The sequence below is a fragment of the Schistocerca cancellata genome, chromosome 8, assembly GCF_023864275.1.
Source record: "Schistocerca cancellata isolate TAMUIC-IGC-003103 chromosome 8, iqSchCanc2.1, whole genome shotgun sequence".
NCBI classification, from domain to species: domain Eukaryota; kingdom Metazoa; phylum Arthropoda; class Insecta; order Orthoptera; family Acrididae; genus Schistocerca; species Schistocerca cancellata.
Window position 1 is genome coordinate 336381939 of NC_064633.1, and position 13636 is coordinate 336395574.

The following is a 13636-nucleotide window of genomic DNA, read 5'->3' on the forward strand; positions in this document are numbered from 1 at the left end:
GGATCAAGCCATGAATGTTCTAACCACGTACCTGTTGAATTGTAAGCAAAGCACTAAATTGTCATACAAACTAGATAATAAAATCATGAACGCCCAGTCCACCAGTGAACCTGTATTACAAGGTGTACCACAGGGCTCAATCCATGGACCCTTTCTCTTCTTTATATACACTCCTGGAAATTGAAATAAGAACACCGTGAATTCATTGTCCCAGGAAGGGGAAACTTTATTGACACATTCCTGGGGTCAGATACATCACATGATCACACTGACAGAACCACAGGCACATAGACACAGGCAACAGAGCATGCACAATGTCGGCACTAGTACAGTGTATATCCACCTTTCGCAGCAATGCAGGCTGCTATTCTCCCATGGAGACGATCGTAGAGATGCTGGATGTAGTCCTGTGGAACGGCTTGCCATGCCATTTCCACCTGGCGCCTCAGTTGGACCAGCGTTCGTGCTGGACGTGCAGACCGCGTGAGACGACGCTTCATCCAGTCCCAAACATGCTCAATGGGGGACAGATCCGGAGATCTTGCTGGCCAGGGTAGTTGACTTACACCTTCTAGAGCACGTTGGGTGGCACGGGATACATGCGGACGTGCATTGTCCTGTTGGAACAGCAGGTTCTCTTGCCGGTCTAGGAATGGTAGAACGATGGGTTTGATGACGGTTTGGATGTACCGTGCACTATTCAGTGTCCCCTCGACGATCACCAGTGGTGTACGGCCAGTGTACGAGATCGCTCCCCACACCATGATGCCGGGTGTTGGCCTTGTGTGCCTCGGTCGTATGCAGTCCTGATTGTGGCGCTCACCTGCACGGCGCCAAACATGCATACGACCATCATTGGCACCAAGGCAGAAGCGACTCTCATCGCTGAAGACGACACGTCTCCATTCGTCCCTCCATTCACGCCTGTCGCGACACCACTGGAGGCGGGCTGCACGATGTTGGGGCGTGAGCGGAAGACGGCCTAACGGTGTGCGGGACCGTAGCCCAGCTTCATGGAGACGGTTGCGAATGGTCCTCGCCGATACCCCAGGAGCAACAGTGTCCCTAATTTGCTGGGAAGTGGCGGTGCGGTCCCCTACGGCACTGCGTACGATCCTACAGTCTTGGCGTGCATCCGTGCGTCGCTGCGGTCCGGTCCCAGGTCGACGGGCACGTGCACCTTCCGCCGACCACTGGCGACAACATCGATGTACTGTGGCGACCTCACGCCCCACGTGTTGAACAATTCGGCGGTACGTCCACCCGGCCTCCCACATGCCCACTATACGCCCTCGCTCAAAGTCCGTCAACTGCACATACGGTTCACGTCCACGCTGTCGCGGCATGCTACCAGTGTTAAAGACTGCGATGGAGCTCCGTATGCCACGGCAAACTGGCTGACACTGACGGCGGCGGTGCACAAATGCTGTGCAGCTAGCGCCATTCGACGGCCAACACCGCGGTTCCTGGTGTGTCCGCTGTGCCGTGCGTGTGATCATTGCTTGTACAGCCCTCTCGCAGTGTCCGGAGCAAGTATGGTGGGTCTGACACACCGGTGTCAATGTGTTCTTTTTTCCATTTCCAGGAGTGTATATTAACGACATTGCACAACCCATTAACTCCCATATTGAAAGCTATGCAGATGACACGTCTGTCTTATACTATGGGAGCGAATCTAAAGAACTAGAATCTCTTGCTACTAGTGGTGTAACAGAAGTAACAAAATACTTCAATGATCAGGGACTCAAGGTGAACGCCACCAAATCTCAACTATTGACATTTAAAACAGGCATTTCTCATCACAACAATATGAGTAGTGTGTGTAATATCTCTGCAACAGAAAATGGTAACTGTAAATTGGTGGGTGTATTTGTTGATGAAAATTAACAGTGGACATACCACATTAATTTCGTATGCGGAAAAGTCAGTAGTGCCATTATCTCCTTAGCCAGCTCGCAAAGATAGTTCCTAGCCAAGCACTGAAATTAGTATATTATGGAACACTTTACCCCTTTCTCAATTACGGAATTGTACTATGGGGCTGTGCAGCTGATGTACATTTAAAAAGAATACTACTACTACAGAAAAGAGCAATAAGACTTATACATGGGATGGGACATAGAGATTCATGTCGTGAAGTGTTTGTGCAGCATGAATATCTGACAATATATTCTCTGTACATCTTCAAAATAGTTGTATTTTTTATAAGTCAACCAACAGAAGCTATCAAGGGCAGTGATGCACACGATCCCAAGACTAGAACAAAGTGTAACTATTTCCATAACAGAACAACGTTAAAAATGACTGATAGAAGTCCCTATATCAGTGGTTTGATTTGGTATAACGAGCTACCAAACTCTCTAATAACGCACACGGGAAATGTTTTTAAAACAAAATTAAAATCTTTTCTAATAGAAAAATGTTTATATTCTTTCAATGAATTTTAAGATAGTGATTGTAACATGAGGCATTAGCATAACAGTTGTAATGTGATAAATGTAAAAAATAGACATAAGAAGCAACAGCTACAGAATATAGTGTATTTTATAAGTATAAATATAACCATAGTATTAAGTCTGATGTTTGCAAAAGCCATCATTATGATGGCTCCTCGCAAAGAAAATGTAAATAAATAAATAAATAAATCAGGTTTGTCTTGCTCTTGCAGTAGCCAAGGAAGGTGCCTCAGTTTCCATCAACTGTGCTGAGTGAATTATTTGCAACAAAACAGTCCACTAGGCACTGCCTCACAAATGATGGAAAAAAAACTTCCATTGCATTGCCACAGGGTATAGTGTAATTCATCAGTGGTTTCCAGTCATCACATCACTAGTTTGCTGTCATCCACTGACCAGTGGCATTACTTGATCAACACTTTTCTTTCATTATGCAAATGTATGGCTTATGACCAGCTGCATGACCACTGTACTCCATTCTTTTTAACTCCCTACACACGTTGTGCTAGCTGGACTGCTCTTACCACTTTGGAACTAATGAGTCATTCCTTCCACTGATTTCATGTGATTCTTTTACACTCTCCACAATGCTCTATAGTGCTTGTCTTTTAGTACATGAAGTCTGCCTGGTCTTGGTTTAGCTGTGGTTGTCCTTCACATTTCCACTTCAGTCACATCACCAACAGTCATCTTGGGCAACTTCATAAGGGTTGAAATGTCCTTGATGGATTTGTTATTCAGGTGACATCCAGTGTCCAGTCCGTGACTAATGCCAGTGACCTCTCCTGATAGACCCAGTCTCTTGTTACTACTTCTCTTCTGACAAAACAGCACTCCTCATTTCCTTTTATACTTGATATCTAGTACGCAATTCTGCATTACATAGCAGTGTCTGGAGAGTTTTTGATCAGATAGTTTGCTACTATGTACACTCAGTTCTTAGTTATTGGTTCTTTTCTGGAGATAAAATGCACAAAACAGGAACTCAGTTTTCAAACTGCATAAATGGGCATAAGGATAATGACTAAAAGTAGTAGTTGTGTTCATTGTAAAGAAATGTGTTACAACATTGTGTTCCCTTTCTGTTCCAAGTGAATACACCTACCAGGCTGTTACACACATTAGGAAAAAAGATTATAAAGTTTTTCACCCATAGTCCCACATAGTCATGGAACAAGAGCCAGTTCTGACTTAAGTTTTAAAGGAAAAACAAATAAAAAACTCTAAGTAGTATTTTATGTCAGGAATTAAAATTCCATACTAATTTGCTCAAGGAGGTGTCAGAGATAATGCTGTGGTTGATTGCAGTCCAAAGTGTGAATAGACTAACTGAACAGTGTATAATTATTTCTTACGTTACTAAGCTACCTTGTCCCACATTTGTACAAAAATAATAAAACTGTATTGCAAAATGAGGAAGTGTTTTGTTGAGACACTAGCCTCAGGTTTGAGAAGATGGAAGCTCAAGCCAGTGGGGCCATCCTGATTTAGGTTTTCCAAACTCACTTAAGGGTGAATGTTTAAATGGTTCCTTCAACAAAATACTTGTCCTGTGCTATCTTCATTTAAATGTGTATACTCCTGTTCATATATATTTTTCCTTAGGTGAAGCTGACAGACCCCTATAACATTGTAAAATGGTCCTTGGACGAATAAATTACTAAGTGGGAGCACATGATTCAACATTAAAAACTGTTTTGGTGAAAGACTATGGCAGGCATAAGAGAATATCTACGTGATATCAGTCCTTGCTATTAGCTTATACAAAAATGTGATGGGATACTTCAGTCCACAAATTTTTTCACAAGCTACCAATCAAATGATGTTCCTCTTGTAACTGTGCAAATCTTTTTGCTCTGTGACATGCTGTGATCAGAGGTGTAAGTGTAGGATGAAACTGAAAGTTCATGTACTCTATACAAAGTCATGGTTCTGACTGGTACGGCCACTCAATGGTTGTTATGGCCACCACTGAATTGCTGCACAGTGGTGTGTCTTTTCACTGTTACAGTCCACAAAAGTCGACTTTACTTGCCTACAGTAGATGACTGGAAGTGTCATTTTTCCCCAAACTGAGCTGTTTACAATACCTATACACCATCTGCACCACCTGAGATGCAATGTCCATTGTGTTAGGCATGCGACACGTAGTTTCAGTGAAATATTGCATGTCTGTGCATCTTTCAAGCATTTATACAAGAGAACAGATTAAAAAAAAAAAAAAAAAACTGTCTAATATTCTCTGGCCTATTTACATCTATATACATAGTCCACAAACCACCGTAGAGGAAATACTGTGTAACATTTCATACCAATATTGATGAATTTCTGTACTATCCCATTCATGTATGAAGTATGACACAGATGGTTATCTTATTCCTTGAAACACATCCTCTTCTCTTTTAACTTAATCTCATTTATTCTATTCAAAAGATACAAGAAACAATTATTATACAGTATACCTCTTAAAATATATTTATGTCAAAGCTGTAGAATAAATTTGCCTCCTCTTTGTAGCACTGTAACCAATGGAACTCCAGAGGTTTAAGTGTGCTCTCTCAAATATTTGGTAGAGGCAAAGAATGGTTTTCTATAGTGGAACATCCTGACCCTGAAAAGAAGGCTGGATATTTCCTTTGTATCATTGTAACACATGCTTTTAAATAAAGTAACATTGTTTTAATGAGTAGTCCAATAGAAATAACCGTATCTCACCACTATCGTCAAATGACAAATGGAATCAGTGTGTGTGAGTACGGATATAAAAATGTGTTTGTCTGTGTGTTTTTGTTTGTCTTAGCTTTTCCAGCAGAGTTTCCTGAATGTATCAGACTCACTCATTCATTTCATTTCATTTCTGTGCCCAGTCAGCATTTCCAAAAACTAGCAGCGCAATAGCTTTGTCATTTCCTTCGTAAACATCTTGTATTGTGCACGGGTTGTCCAGGAGGGGGATAATAAAGGAGGTGGCTTGGATCTTCTTCAGCCCCGCAGTGGCAAAAGGCGTCCACACTTGCTGGAAGGATTCCCCATTTCTTCAGGTTGGTCTTGTATCGGGGGACGCCCAATCTTAGGCGGTTGCAGGACCTCCATACAGGGTATTGTAGGTTTGCACCAGGAGCTAGTTGGTATTTTGGTGAGACGTCTATGGGCAGTGAGCTCTTCCATGTTGCAAGACAAACTGCCTCTGGTGCTCCCTCCAATGGCACAGACCTAGCAAGGAAACTCTTGCAGGATTTAAGGCGGGATCTTGCTGCCTGATGACCATACAGAGGATGTCGGCAGTCATTCTCCTGCTTTGTTCTCTCATTGTAACGAAACAAACCTATGATTCAATTTATAAGGATTTCTGCCATAGAAAGAATGCTCAAGAATGGACCAAACAAGAGTTTTGAAAGGCGTAACTTCATAACAATGAGTTGCACATGATGTAGTCAAGTCACCCATTTTTTGCGAAGAGGAGTTAGAGCTAATGTAGTCCAGTCTTTATGTCATTCTTGTTTTCCACACCTTATTATACATTAAGGATAAAGCACACACAGTTTTGTGTCCCATCACAGTCAGCACTTCTGTGGAAACAATGTCTTACCTGAGGCTTTGTTACTTTTTGAATGCTTGATGGAATTGCCGATTTGACTAATTAAAATATCAGCTTCCATGTAAATGTTTTCTTTCTTGATGTTATTTCCTTTTCAATACAGGGTTTCACAGTGTTCTTTCCTCCTAACTACTGCTTCTTTTGTTTCGCTAATACAATTGCCATTTACATCTTCCATCATCTACGTGCTCAGTTTGAACTCTTGGGTAACACTGTTTATCTTCTTGAAGAGGCCATGCATCTGATTTAGCAATTAATTCTGGCCTATTTCATCACAATTACTGGTAAGGTATTGTGGCCTGTCAGTTCGGCAGTTACATTGCATTTTGCAGCAAAGTACTTGGGATGCTTCATTATCTTGAACAGTTTGTCTGCTATGCTTCTTCAGTGCACTCCTCTTTGAACAGTAGTGTCCAAAACCCCAGGATGTTTTGCCAGAGGTATCTTATTAGTAACATATTCAGGAAGAGATGAACCAATTATTTCCTTCATTCTGTCCCACTTTGAGGGGGAGGGGGAGGGGGCTACTCGTTCCTCCACCACTTGCTGGGGTCTGGGTCTTTTTCTTTCTCCAAACCACTTCTTTTGTCTGCAATAAAAACCAGTCTTATCTTCCTGATCAATTTCAGTTTTATCTGGGTGTTCATGGATAACATAGTATGCAATACAGGACTGAAGTATGCCAACACTGCCTCACAAAAATAAAATCAATATGATTCTTAACCCCATCCCCAGAAGAAATCCACTTGTAGTAACAGCGTAGATGATTCTGGAAAAGGGTATTACAGATAGCTAAGATATTATTCACAAAAAATCCAGACATTCATTCCTCATGCCCAAGTCATGAAGTCCAACCATAATTTTCATGTGCCCATCATCTATAGTCTCACATACCTTCACATTAAAATCACATTGGATCACTTTAATATCCTTTTGAGGTATCTTTCTTGTTATATGTTTCAACAGCTGATAAAACTCATTAATTTCTATGTCCAATGAAGCTGCAGTGGGAGCATAAATCTGAATGGTGTTAATATTGCAAGGAGAAGCATTCATTTTAATGGAGACTATTCTATCCCTAACGGTCTCGTAAACAATGACAGCATTACCAGACGTCTTAGGAATCACCATAGCAATGCCATTTCTACTCACATCCTTACTTCCAGAAATGAGTCACGAAGTAGCCACATCATTTCCAGTGTGTCTCGCTGAATTGAAATAGGTCTACATGACAAAGGTCAAATTTCCTCTCCACGATGGTAAGCTTTCCTGTCGGCAACAGACTTCCGCAGTGCATGAGCTTCCTCTTGCCGCAGGCTGTTTGCAATCAACCGGCACTGTACATATGAGTTTTCTTTTGCCATAGGTCGTAACTTTACATGATCCCCTCCATACAGAAGCCCCCTCCCCCAAATTTTGGACACATTAACTTCCTATGTCCATTTAATTTCTGCATCATTTTTATACTGGTTGGTTAATTTTTTATGATCCTTTATAAGAATGTAGTGTTCACCTCTGTGACAAACTTACCTTCAACTATTTCATGCTTCAACTTCATCACTAGCAAGTCTTTTGATGAATGTAAGTTACTTGAGCATCCTCATCAAACATAAAATAATGTTCAGTGACTATGCTGTACTGATATGATCACAAGTCTATGGAACAAAAAGACTGGTAATATGCAGTATCATTTGTGAAGGCTGGAAAGGAACCAACTACCCCTAAAAACTTCGGACTAGTTTCCCCTTGCCAACTGTAGAAAGTCCTGGAAAGGCTGATCCCCAATTGCATCTCACAACAGGTTGACAAAAACTTTATAAATGAGCAGTTGTGTTTCTGCCCAGGAAGGTCATGATGTGGTCAAATCTTCAATCTGATTCAATATACAGAAGATGGACACAAAAGAGGACAAGTCACAGGAGTGGCATTCACAGATCTTTCAGCAGTGTATGACATCATCAACTACAAGAAGTTGATTAGAAAGGTATATTCAATTATAAAAGACTACTGCTTAACATAGGTCATCCAGCGTTTGCTGCAAAACAGAGGCCTTTTTGTCACTTTGCACAACAGAGTTGATGGAGGACCTTGTCAAAGAGAGGTATAACGAGATTCATTAACTGAAAGGGACAGAAGAACATCCAAGAGGAACCTGCCGCAGGCTTTCATCTGCCATATGTGACAGAGAAGACTCTAAACCAGCTGAGGACAGGAGTGTCGAGGAGCAAGGCAAGCCACAGCAAGTTGGGCTACAACACTGAGGAGGTGGTGGTGACCTACAGGACACACATCTTCCGGTCTGCAGAATCCTGCCCGATCCATGCACCACAGAATGTCTCTATGCAGCAAGTGATAAGGCCATCATAACCGCAGAATTCTGGAGCTTGCAGTCCATTTAATAGAAAGCCATATGTGTGTTATGTTATTACTTTCAGTTTCTTGTGTTACTGTACTGTAATTTTATTTAGGGGAAGGGGTGGCAAGATGGGGAAGCTAACTTTAAACCCCTACAAAAGGGACAAAAATAAACAAATTCAAGTAGGTTTGATTACCATTTGATTACTTAATCACTGAATTACAATAGCATGCAAAGAAACCTGCAAACTTGTTAGATTTAGTTAGAAATATCTCGATTTGAAACATAAACTACCAATTCCCCATCTTGCCCCATACGCGGGGTAAGATGGGGAACTAGCATGAATTGATCTCTAAAGCTTAAATAAGGACTGGAATATCGAAATCATTTGACAATAAGGTTTCGAAACATGGTTCTGCAAATTGTAGAATCAGGTATTAAGTTTTATTTAGGCCTCTTACTTTCACATAGTACACAAGTGTGAACAGCCTCATCATCATCACTTTCTATCCTTGCACAAGTGTCTTGGGCCCAGTGTCCACAGCTAATACACCGTATCCAGCTTCCTTCAGAGAAGTCATAGCATTAAAAACATTCTTCACTCTCTTCCTTGTTGTCATTCAACCTCAGTTTACTATCCCTTGAGCATGAAGGGGTGGTTAAGACGTCAGTAATGTTCGTCGCTTTTTCGTCGTCATTATATCCTTTTGGTGGTATCCCAGGTTTATTAAACGTCTTTGAGAAGAGTTTTCATTTATATGCAGCACGTTTGGGGACTCCTTTTTGTTTAAGTTATTCAGATAGTTCAGTCCTATAAGGAGATTCAGTTAAAACAACGGGTTTTCCACGCCTGTTAGATGGTTTCCTTTTGGTTTTTTTATCCATCTTTGGAATAGCTAACACCATTTCAGGGCTGGTAACCTGAAAGTTAGAAGAAACAGAGGCTTGATCGTCAGCTGTTAATTGTTCAGGTGTTTTATGTCTTGACAACATCTCTGGTATTTGGTCTTCCATTCCTGTAACTTCAGATGTGTGAGCTTGATGAATGTCTGTAGTTGAACAGGGAAGGTAATCACTTTCTTGAAACACATTTCTGTTTACAGGCCAAATGCCTGTTTTCTGAAACCCGTTCACTGCTATGGACATTGTAGCTGAATGAATGAAGGCTTTGCTGAATAAACTTGCGATCTGATGCAGTGTAACAAATTTTCCAGGAAGGGTGCGAAGGCACGATCTTACTTCATCTTTACTGAGAGGTTTCATAAATGCCACAGCCAATCGTTGAAGACGGTGTGAGCAGTGTGGTGGCAAACACAGCAAGACAACCACATTTTCGCGGGCCACATCTATCAGTTCCAAATTCTTGGTGTGTGTTTTGTGGCCATCCAATATGAGAAGTACTGGTCTTTTCTTTGATGCTCCAATAAATGCAATAAACTTCTTAAACCAAGTCAAAAATAGTTCTTTCGTCATCCAACCAGTTTCTTGGACTTCTGCCCAGGCACCAGGGGGCAGGCCAGTCTCAAACGCTTGTTGCATTCGTTTTCGAGAATAAATTAACATAGGTGGTACGTAGCACCCTGACACTGAAACACAGATTTATGCTGTCACAGTCTGGCCTCTTTCTGCTGAAGTAACTGCTTGCACCTGTCTGCACCCTTGCAAAGCAACCACCTTTTGGAATAACTATTAAACCAGTCTCATCGCAATTGAAAATTCTGTCTCCCATAAACTTGAATGTGTCTAATTGACTTTCTAACAGATCGAAAAACCGATCTATAGCAACTCGATTAAACCCCATTGCTCGTGCGATTGATATGGCCTCTGGTTTTCGTATTGTTAAGGTAGGATTTCGTGCAAGAAATCCATTTAACCAATCTCTTCCACCAGATTTTGCTGCAGTATTAAATGGATGTTTGATGTTGTTTCATTCAGCTAGCTGAAAAGCAAGTTCACAAAGTTCTTTACGTGTCAGGCCAAAATACTGTCCTTCCATCTGTGTTAACTAGTACGTAAGTTCTGCCTCTTGTTCTGGGGTAAACACACTAGTGATTGGTCCTAACCTTTTCACAACTGTATAGTCAGGGTTCAGTCTTCAAGAAGAATATAATAATTCCAATCCCAAAGAAAGCAGGGGTTGACAGATGTGAAAATTACCAAACTATCAGTTTAATAAGTCACAGCTACAAAATACAAACGAGAATTCTTTACAGACGAATGGAAAAACTAGTAGAAACCGACCTCGGCGAAGATCAGTTTGGATTCCGCAGAAATGTTGGAACACGTGAGGCAATACTGACCCTACGACTTATCTTGGAAAATAGATTAAGGAAAGGCAAACCTACATTTCTAGCATTTGTAGGCTTAGTGAAAGCTTTTGACAATGCTGACTGGAATACTCTCTTTCAAATTCTGAAAGTGGCAGGGGTAAAATACAGGGAGCGAAAGGCTATTTACAATTTGTACAGAAAACAGATGGCAGTTATAAGAGTCAGGGGCATGAAAGGGAAGCAGTGGTTGGGAAGGGAGTGAGACAGGATTGTAGCCTGTCCCTGATGTTATTCAATCTGTATATTGAGCAAGCAGTAAAGGAAACAAAAGAAAAATTCGGAGTAGGTATTAAAATCCGTGGAGAAGAAATAAAAACTTTGAGGTTCACCGATGACATTGTAATTCTGTCAGAGACAGCAAGGGATTTGGCAGAGCAGTTGAACGGAATGGACAGTGTCTTGAAAGGAGGATATAAGATGAACATCAACAAAAGCAAAACAAGGATAATGGAATGTAGTCAAATTAAGTCGGGTGATGCTGAGGGAATTAGATTAGGAAATGAGACACTTAAAGTAGTAAAGGAGTTTTGCTATTTGGGGAGCAAAATAACTGATGATGGTCGAAGTAGAGAAGATATAAAATGTAGACTGGCAATGGCAAGGAAAGCGTTTCTGAAGAAGAGGAATTTGTTAACATTTAGTATAGATTTAAGTGTCAGGAAGTCGTTTCTGAAAGTATTTGTAGCCATGTATGGAAGTGAAACATGGACGATAAATAGTATAGACAAGAAGAGAATAGAAGCTTTCGAAATGTGGTGCTACAGAAGAATGCTGAAGATTAGATGGGTAGATCACATAACTAATGAGGAGGTATTGAATAGAATTGGGGAGAGGAGGTGTTTGTGGCACAACTTGACAAGAAGAAGGGACCGGTTGGTACAACATGTTCTGAGGCATCAAGGGATCACAAATTTAGCATTGGAGGGCAGCGTGGAGGGTAAAAATCGTAGAGGGAGACCAAGAGATGAATACACTAAGCAGATTCAGAAGGATGTAGATTGCACTAAGTACTGGGAGATGAAGATGCTTGCACAGGATAGAGTAGCATGGAGAGCTGCATCAAACTAGTCTCAGGACTGAAGACAACAACAACAACAACAACAACAACAACAACAAATAGTCAGGATTAGCATGTTTCGTTGCCACATGTCATTCAATCATTGTCTGTGGCACGATGAACTGTCGAGCAGCCCTGAAAGAACCCATATGACCTTCTATAACAGCATTTACAGCACCTTCCTTTGACTCCAATGACCAATCTTGCCTAGACATTTGTCGCCGATACTTGCGAACCATCTGAAATAAAGCACATGGAACGTAGTATTGAGTCAGATCATTCCTGGTAATCTATATTATATAGTAAATACCATATATCCAATGGTCAGTCATTAAAGAATAGCAAGAATACTGACTTTGCATGTTTTGTGTATTTGTATTCACCATATAGCCTAAGGCATACTTTGTAATTAATTAGGAAATGTTGGAATAATGAATACCATTCTATTTACAATTGTATTCCACGTATAATGTACTTGTTCAAAACCCGCAGCGAGGTAAACACATGAGATGATAAGAACATAATGGTTGGACAAATAGTAGGGGCAAGTCGGGGAAGCTCCCATCTTGCTCCACCCCGTCTTGCCCCCTACCATCCTGTCAGGTTATGTTACGCCTACATGAACACTATTTAGTGAACATTGACTACTGACACAGCAGTTTACTGTTAATAAGACATACTATTCAGTGCTATATATACAGCCTGGACAAAAGTTCACAAAACACGTTTTAGGACCTCGAAAGGTGTAAAACATTGCAAATCAGTATAACAATTGTATGTACCTTGCAAAGCTCACAGAAACCACCGCGAAACTAAGGTTCAGCAATGTCAACACACTGTGACCTGTGCATTGATGATGCTGACGTAGCTATCCACAGATGTCAGCACTCTAACTGTAGCTTATAGCCCTTCCCCGTTTTACCCCACCTCCCCGTCTTGCCCCGCCTTCCCCTATCATGTCACATTTTAATTATTTTGTATATCTAAGTTCTGAGCATGTAAAATAAATAAAAACAATGCAGATCATCCTGTTAACTATCTTTGCTTTCATAAACTATCATCTCAAGCAATATCTTTACTGGGCACTGTTTGAATTGTAATCTTTCAAACATCCCCAGTTAATCTGATTGTTTCAATGCTGAGATAAAGAAGATTTTTGAAGTGACATCCAGTGTCCATCAAGTTTCTCAAATCCTCTCCAATTACTGACAGGTTGGCGTTACATTTTATCCTGTTGGTTGCCTAGATAATGACATGATGCTTGATTTTAGCAAGTGCCAGTATAACCTGTTCATCCTAGCATCCCATACATGTCAGTATGCACAGAAGCTGGCACTCCTCCTAACAGAATTTATCAGGATTAATTACATTGCAGAATACCACCTCCTCATCCTCCAAGTGTAAATGATGTCACTGCCAAGCCCACACTGAAACTGATCCTTGCCAAGTTTCTGAATTTGTAGCCAAGTTAATGCTGTCACTTTTCTTCCACAATATTTTGACGACTTCTTTAGCTGACTTCATATGGTGTCAAGCATAGATTCCATTGTTGCTGTTTAGACTCCAACTAAACTGTGAGTGGGACATTATGCACACCACCCTACTGACTGTTTCCCAGTACTGCTAAAGAATAAAAGGCTTACTGAATACAGAGAAACCGAGAGCTAATCTTTTCAGTGTGATCCAAGCAAATTGTACACTGAATATACAATTTACTTAATTGAAGCCTCTGTTCCTGTTCATTAATTCATTTGCCACTCTAATTTCAAATGGCTCCTTATTATACTGTCCCATGGCAAACTGAAGTGTTCATTGCTGAGCTGTGTGAAAGAAGTTGTG

General features: G+C 41.0%; 1 protein-coding gene across 2 annotated transcripts in view; it reads right to left on the minus strand.

Moving 5' to 3' along the window:
* The window catches only part of LOC126094876 (RNA-binding protein 28), a 134554-nt gene that overhangs the window by 17331 nt on the left and 103587 nt on the right, over positions 1–13636 (minus strand). Inside the window, exon 15 of one of the 2 annotated variants that reach the window (XM_049909508.1) lies at positions 12018–12036. The exons of the other annotated variant lie outside the window; for it this stretch is intronic. The gene's annotated coding sequence lies outside the window, so the exon portion shown is untranslated. Of the gene's footprint in view, positions 1–12017; positions 12037–13636 lie in introns of those variants that run through there. 2 annotated transcript variants of the gene reach the window in all.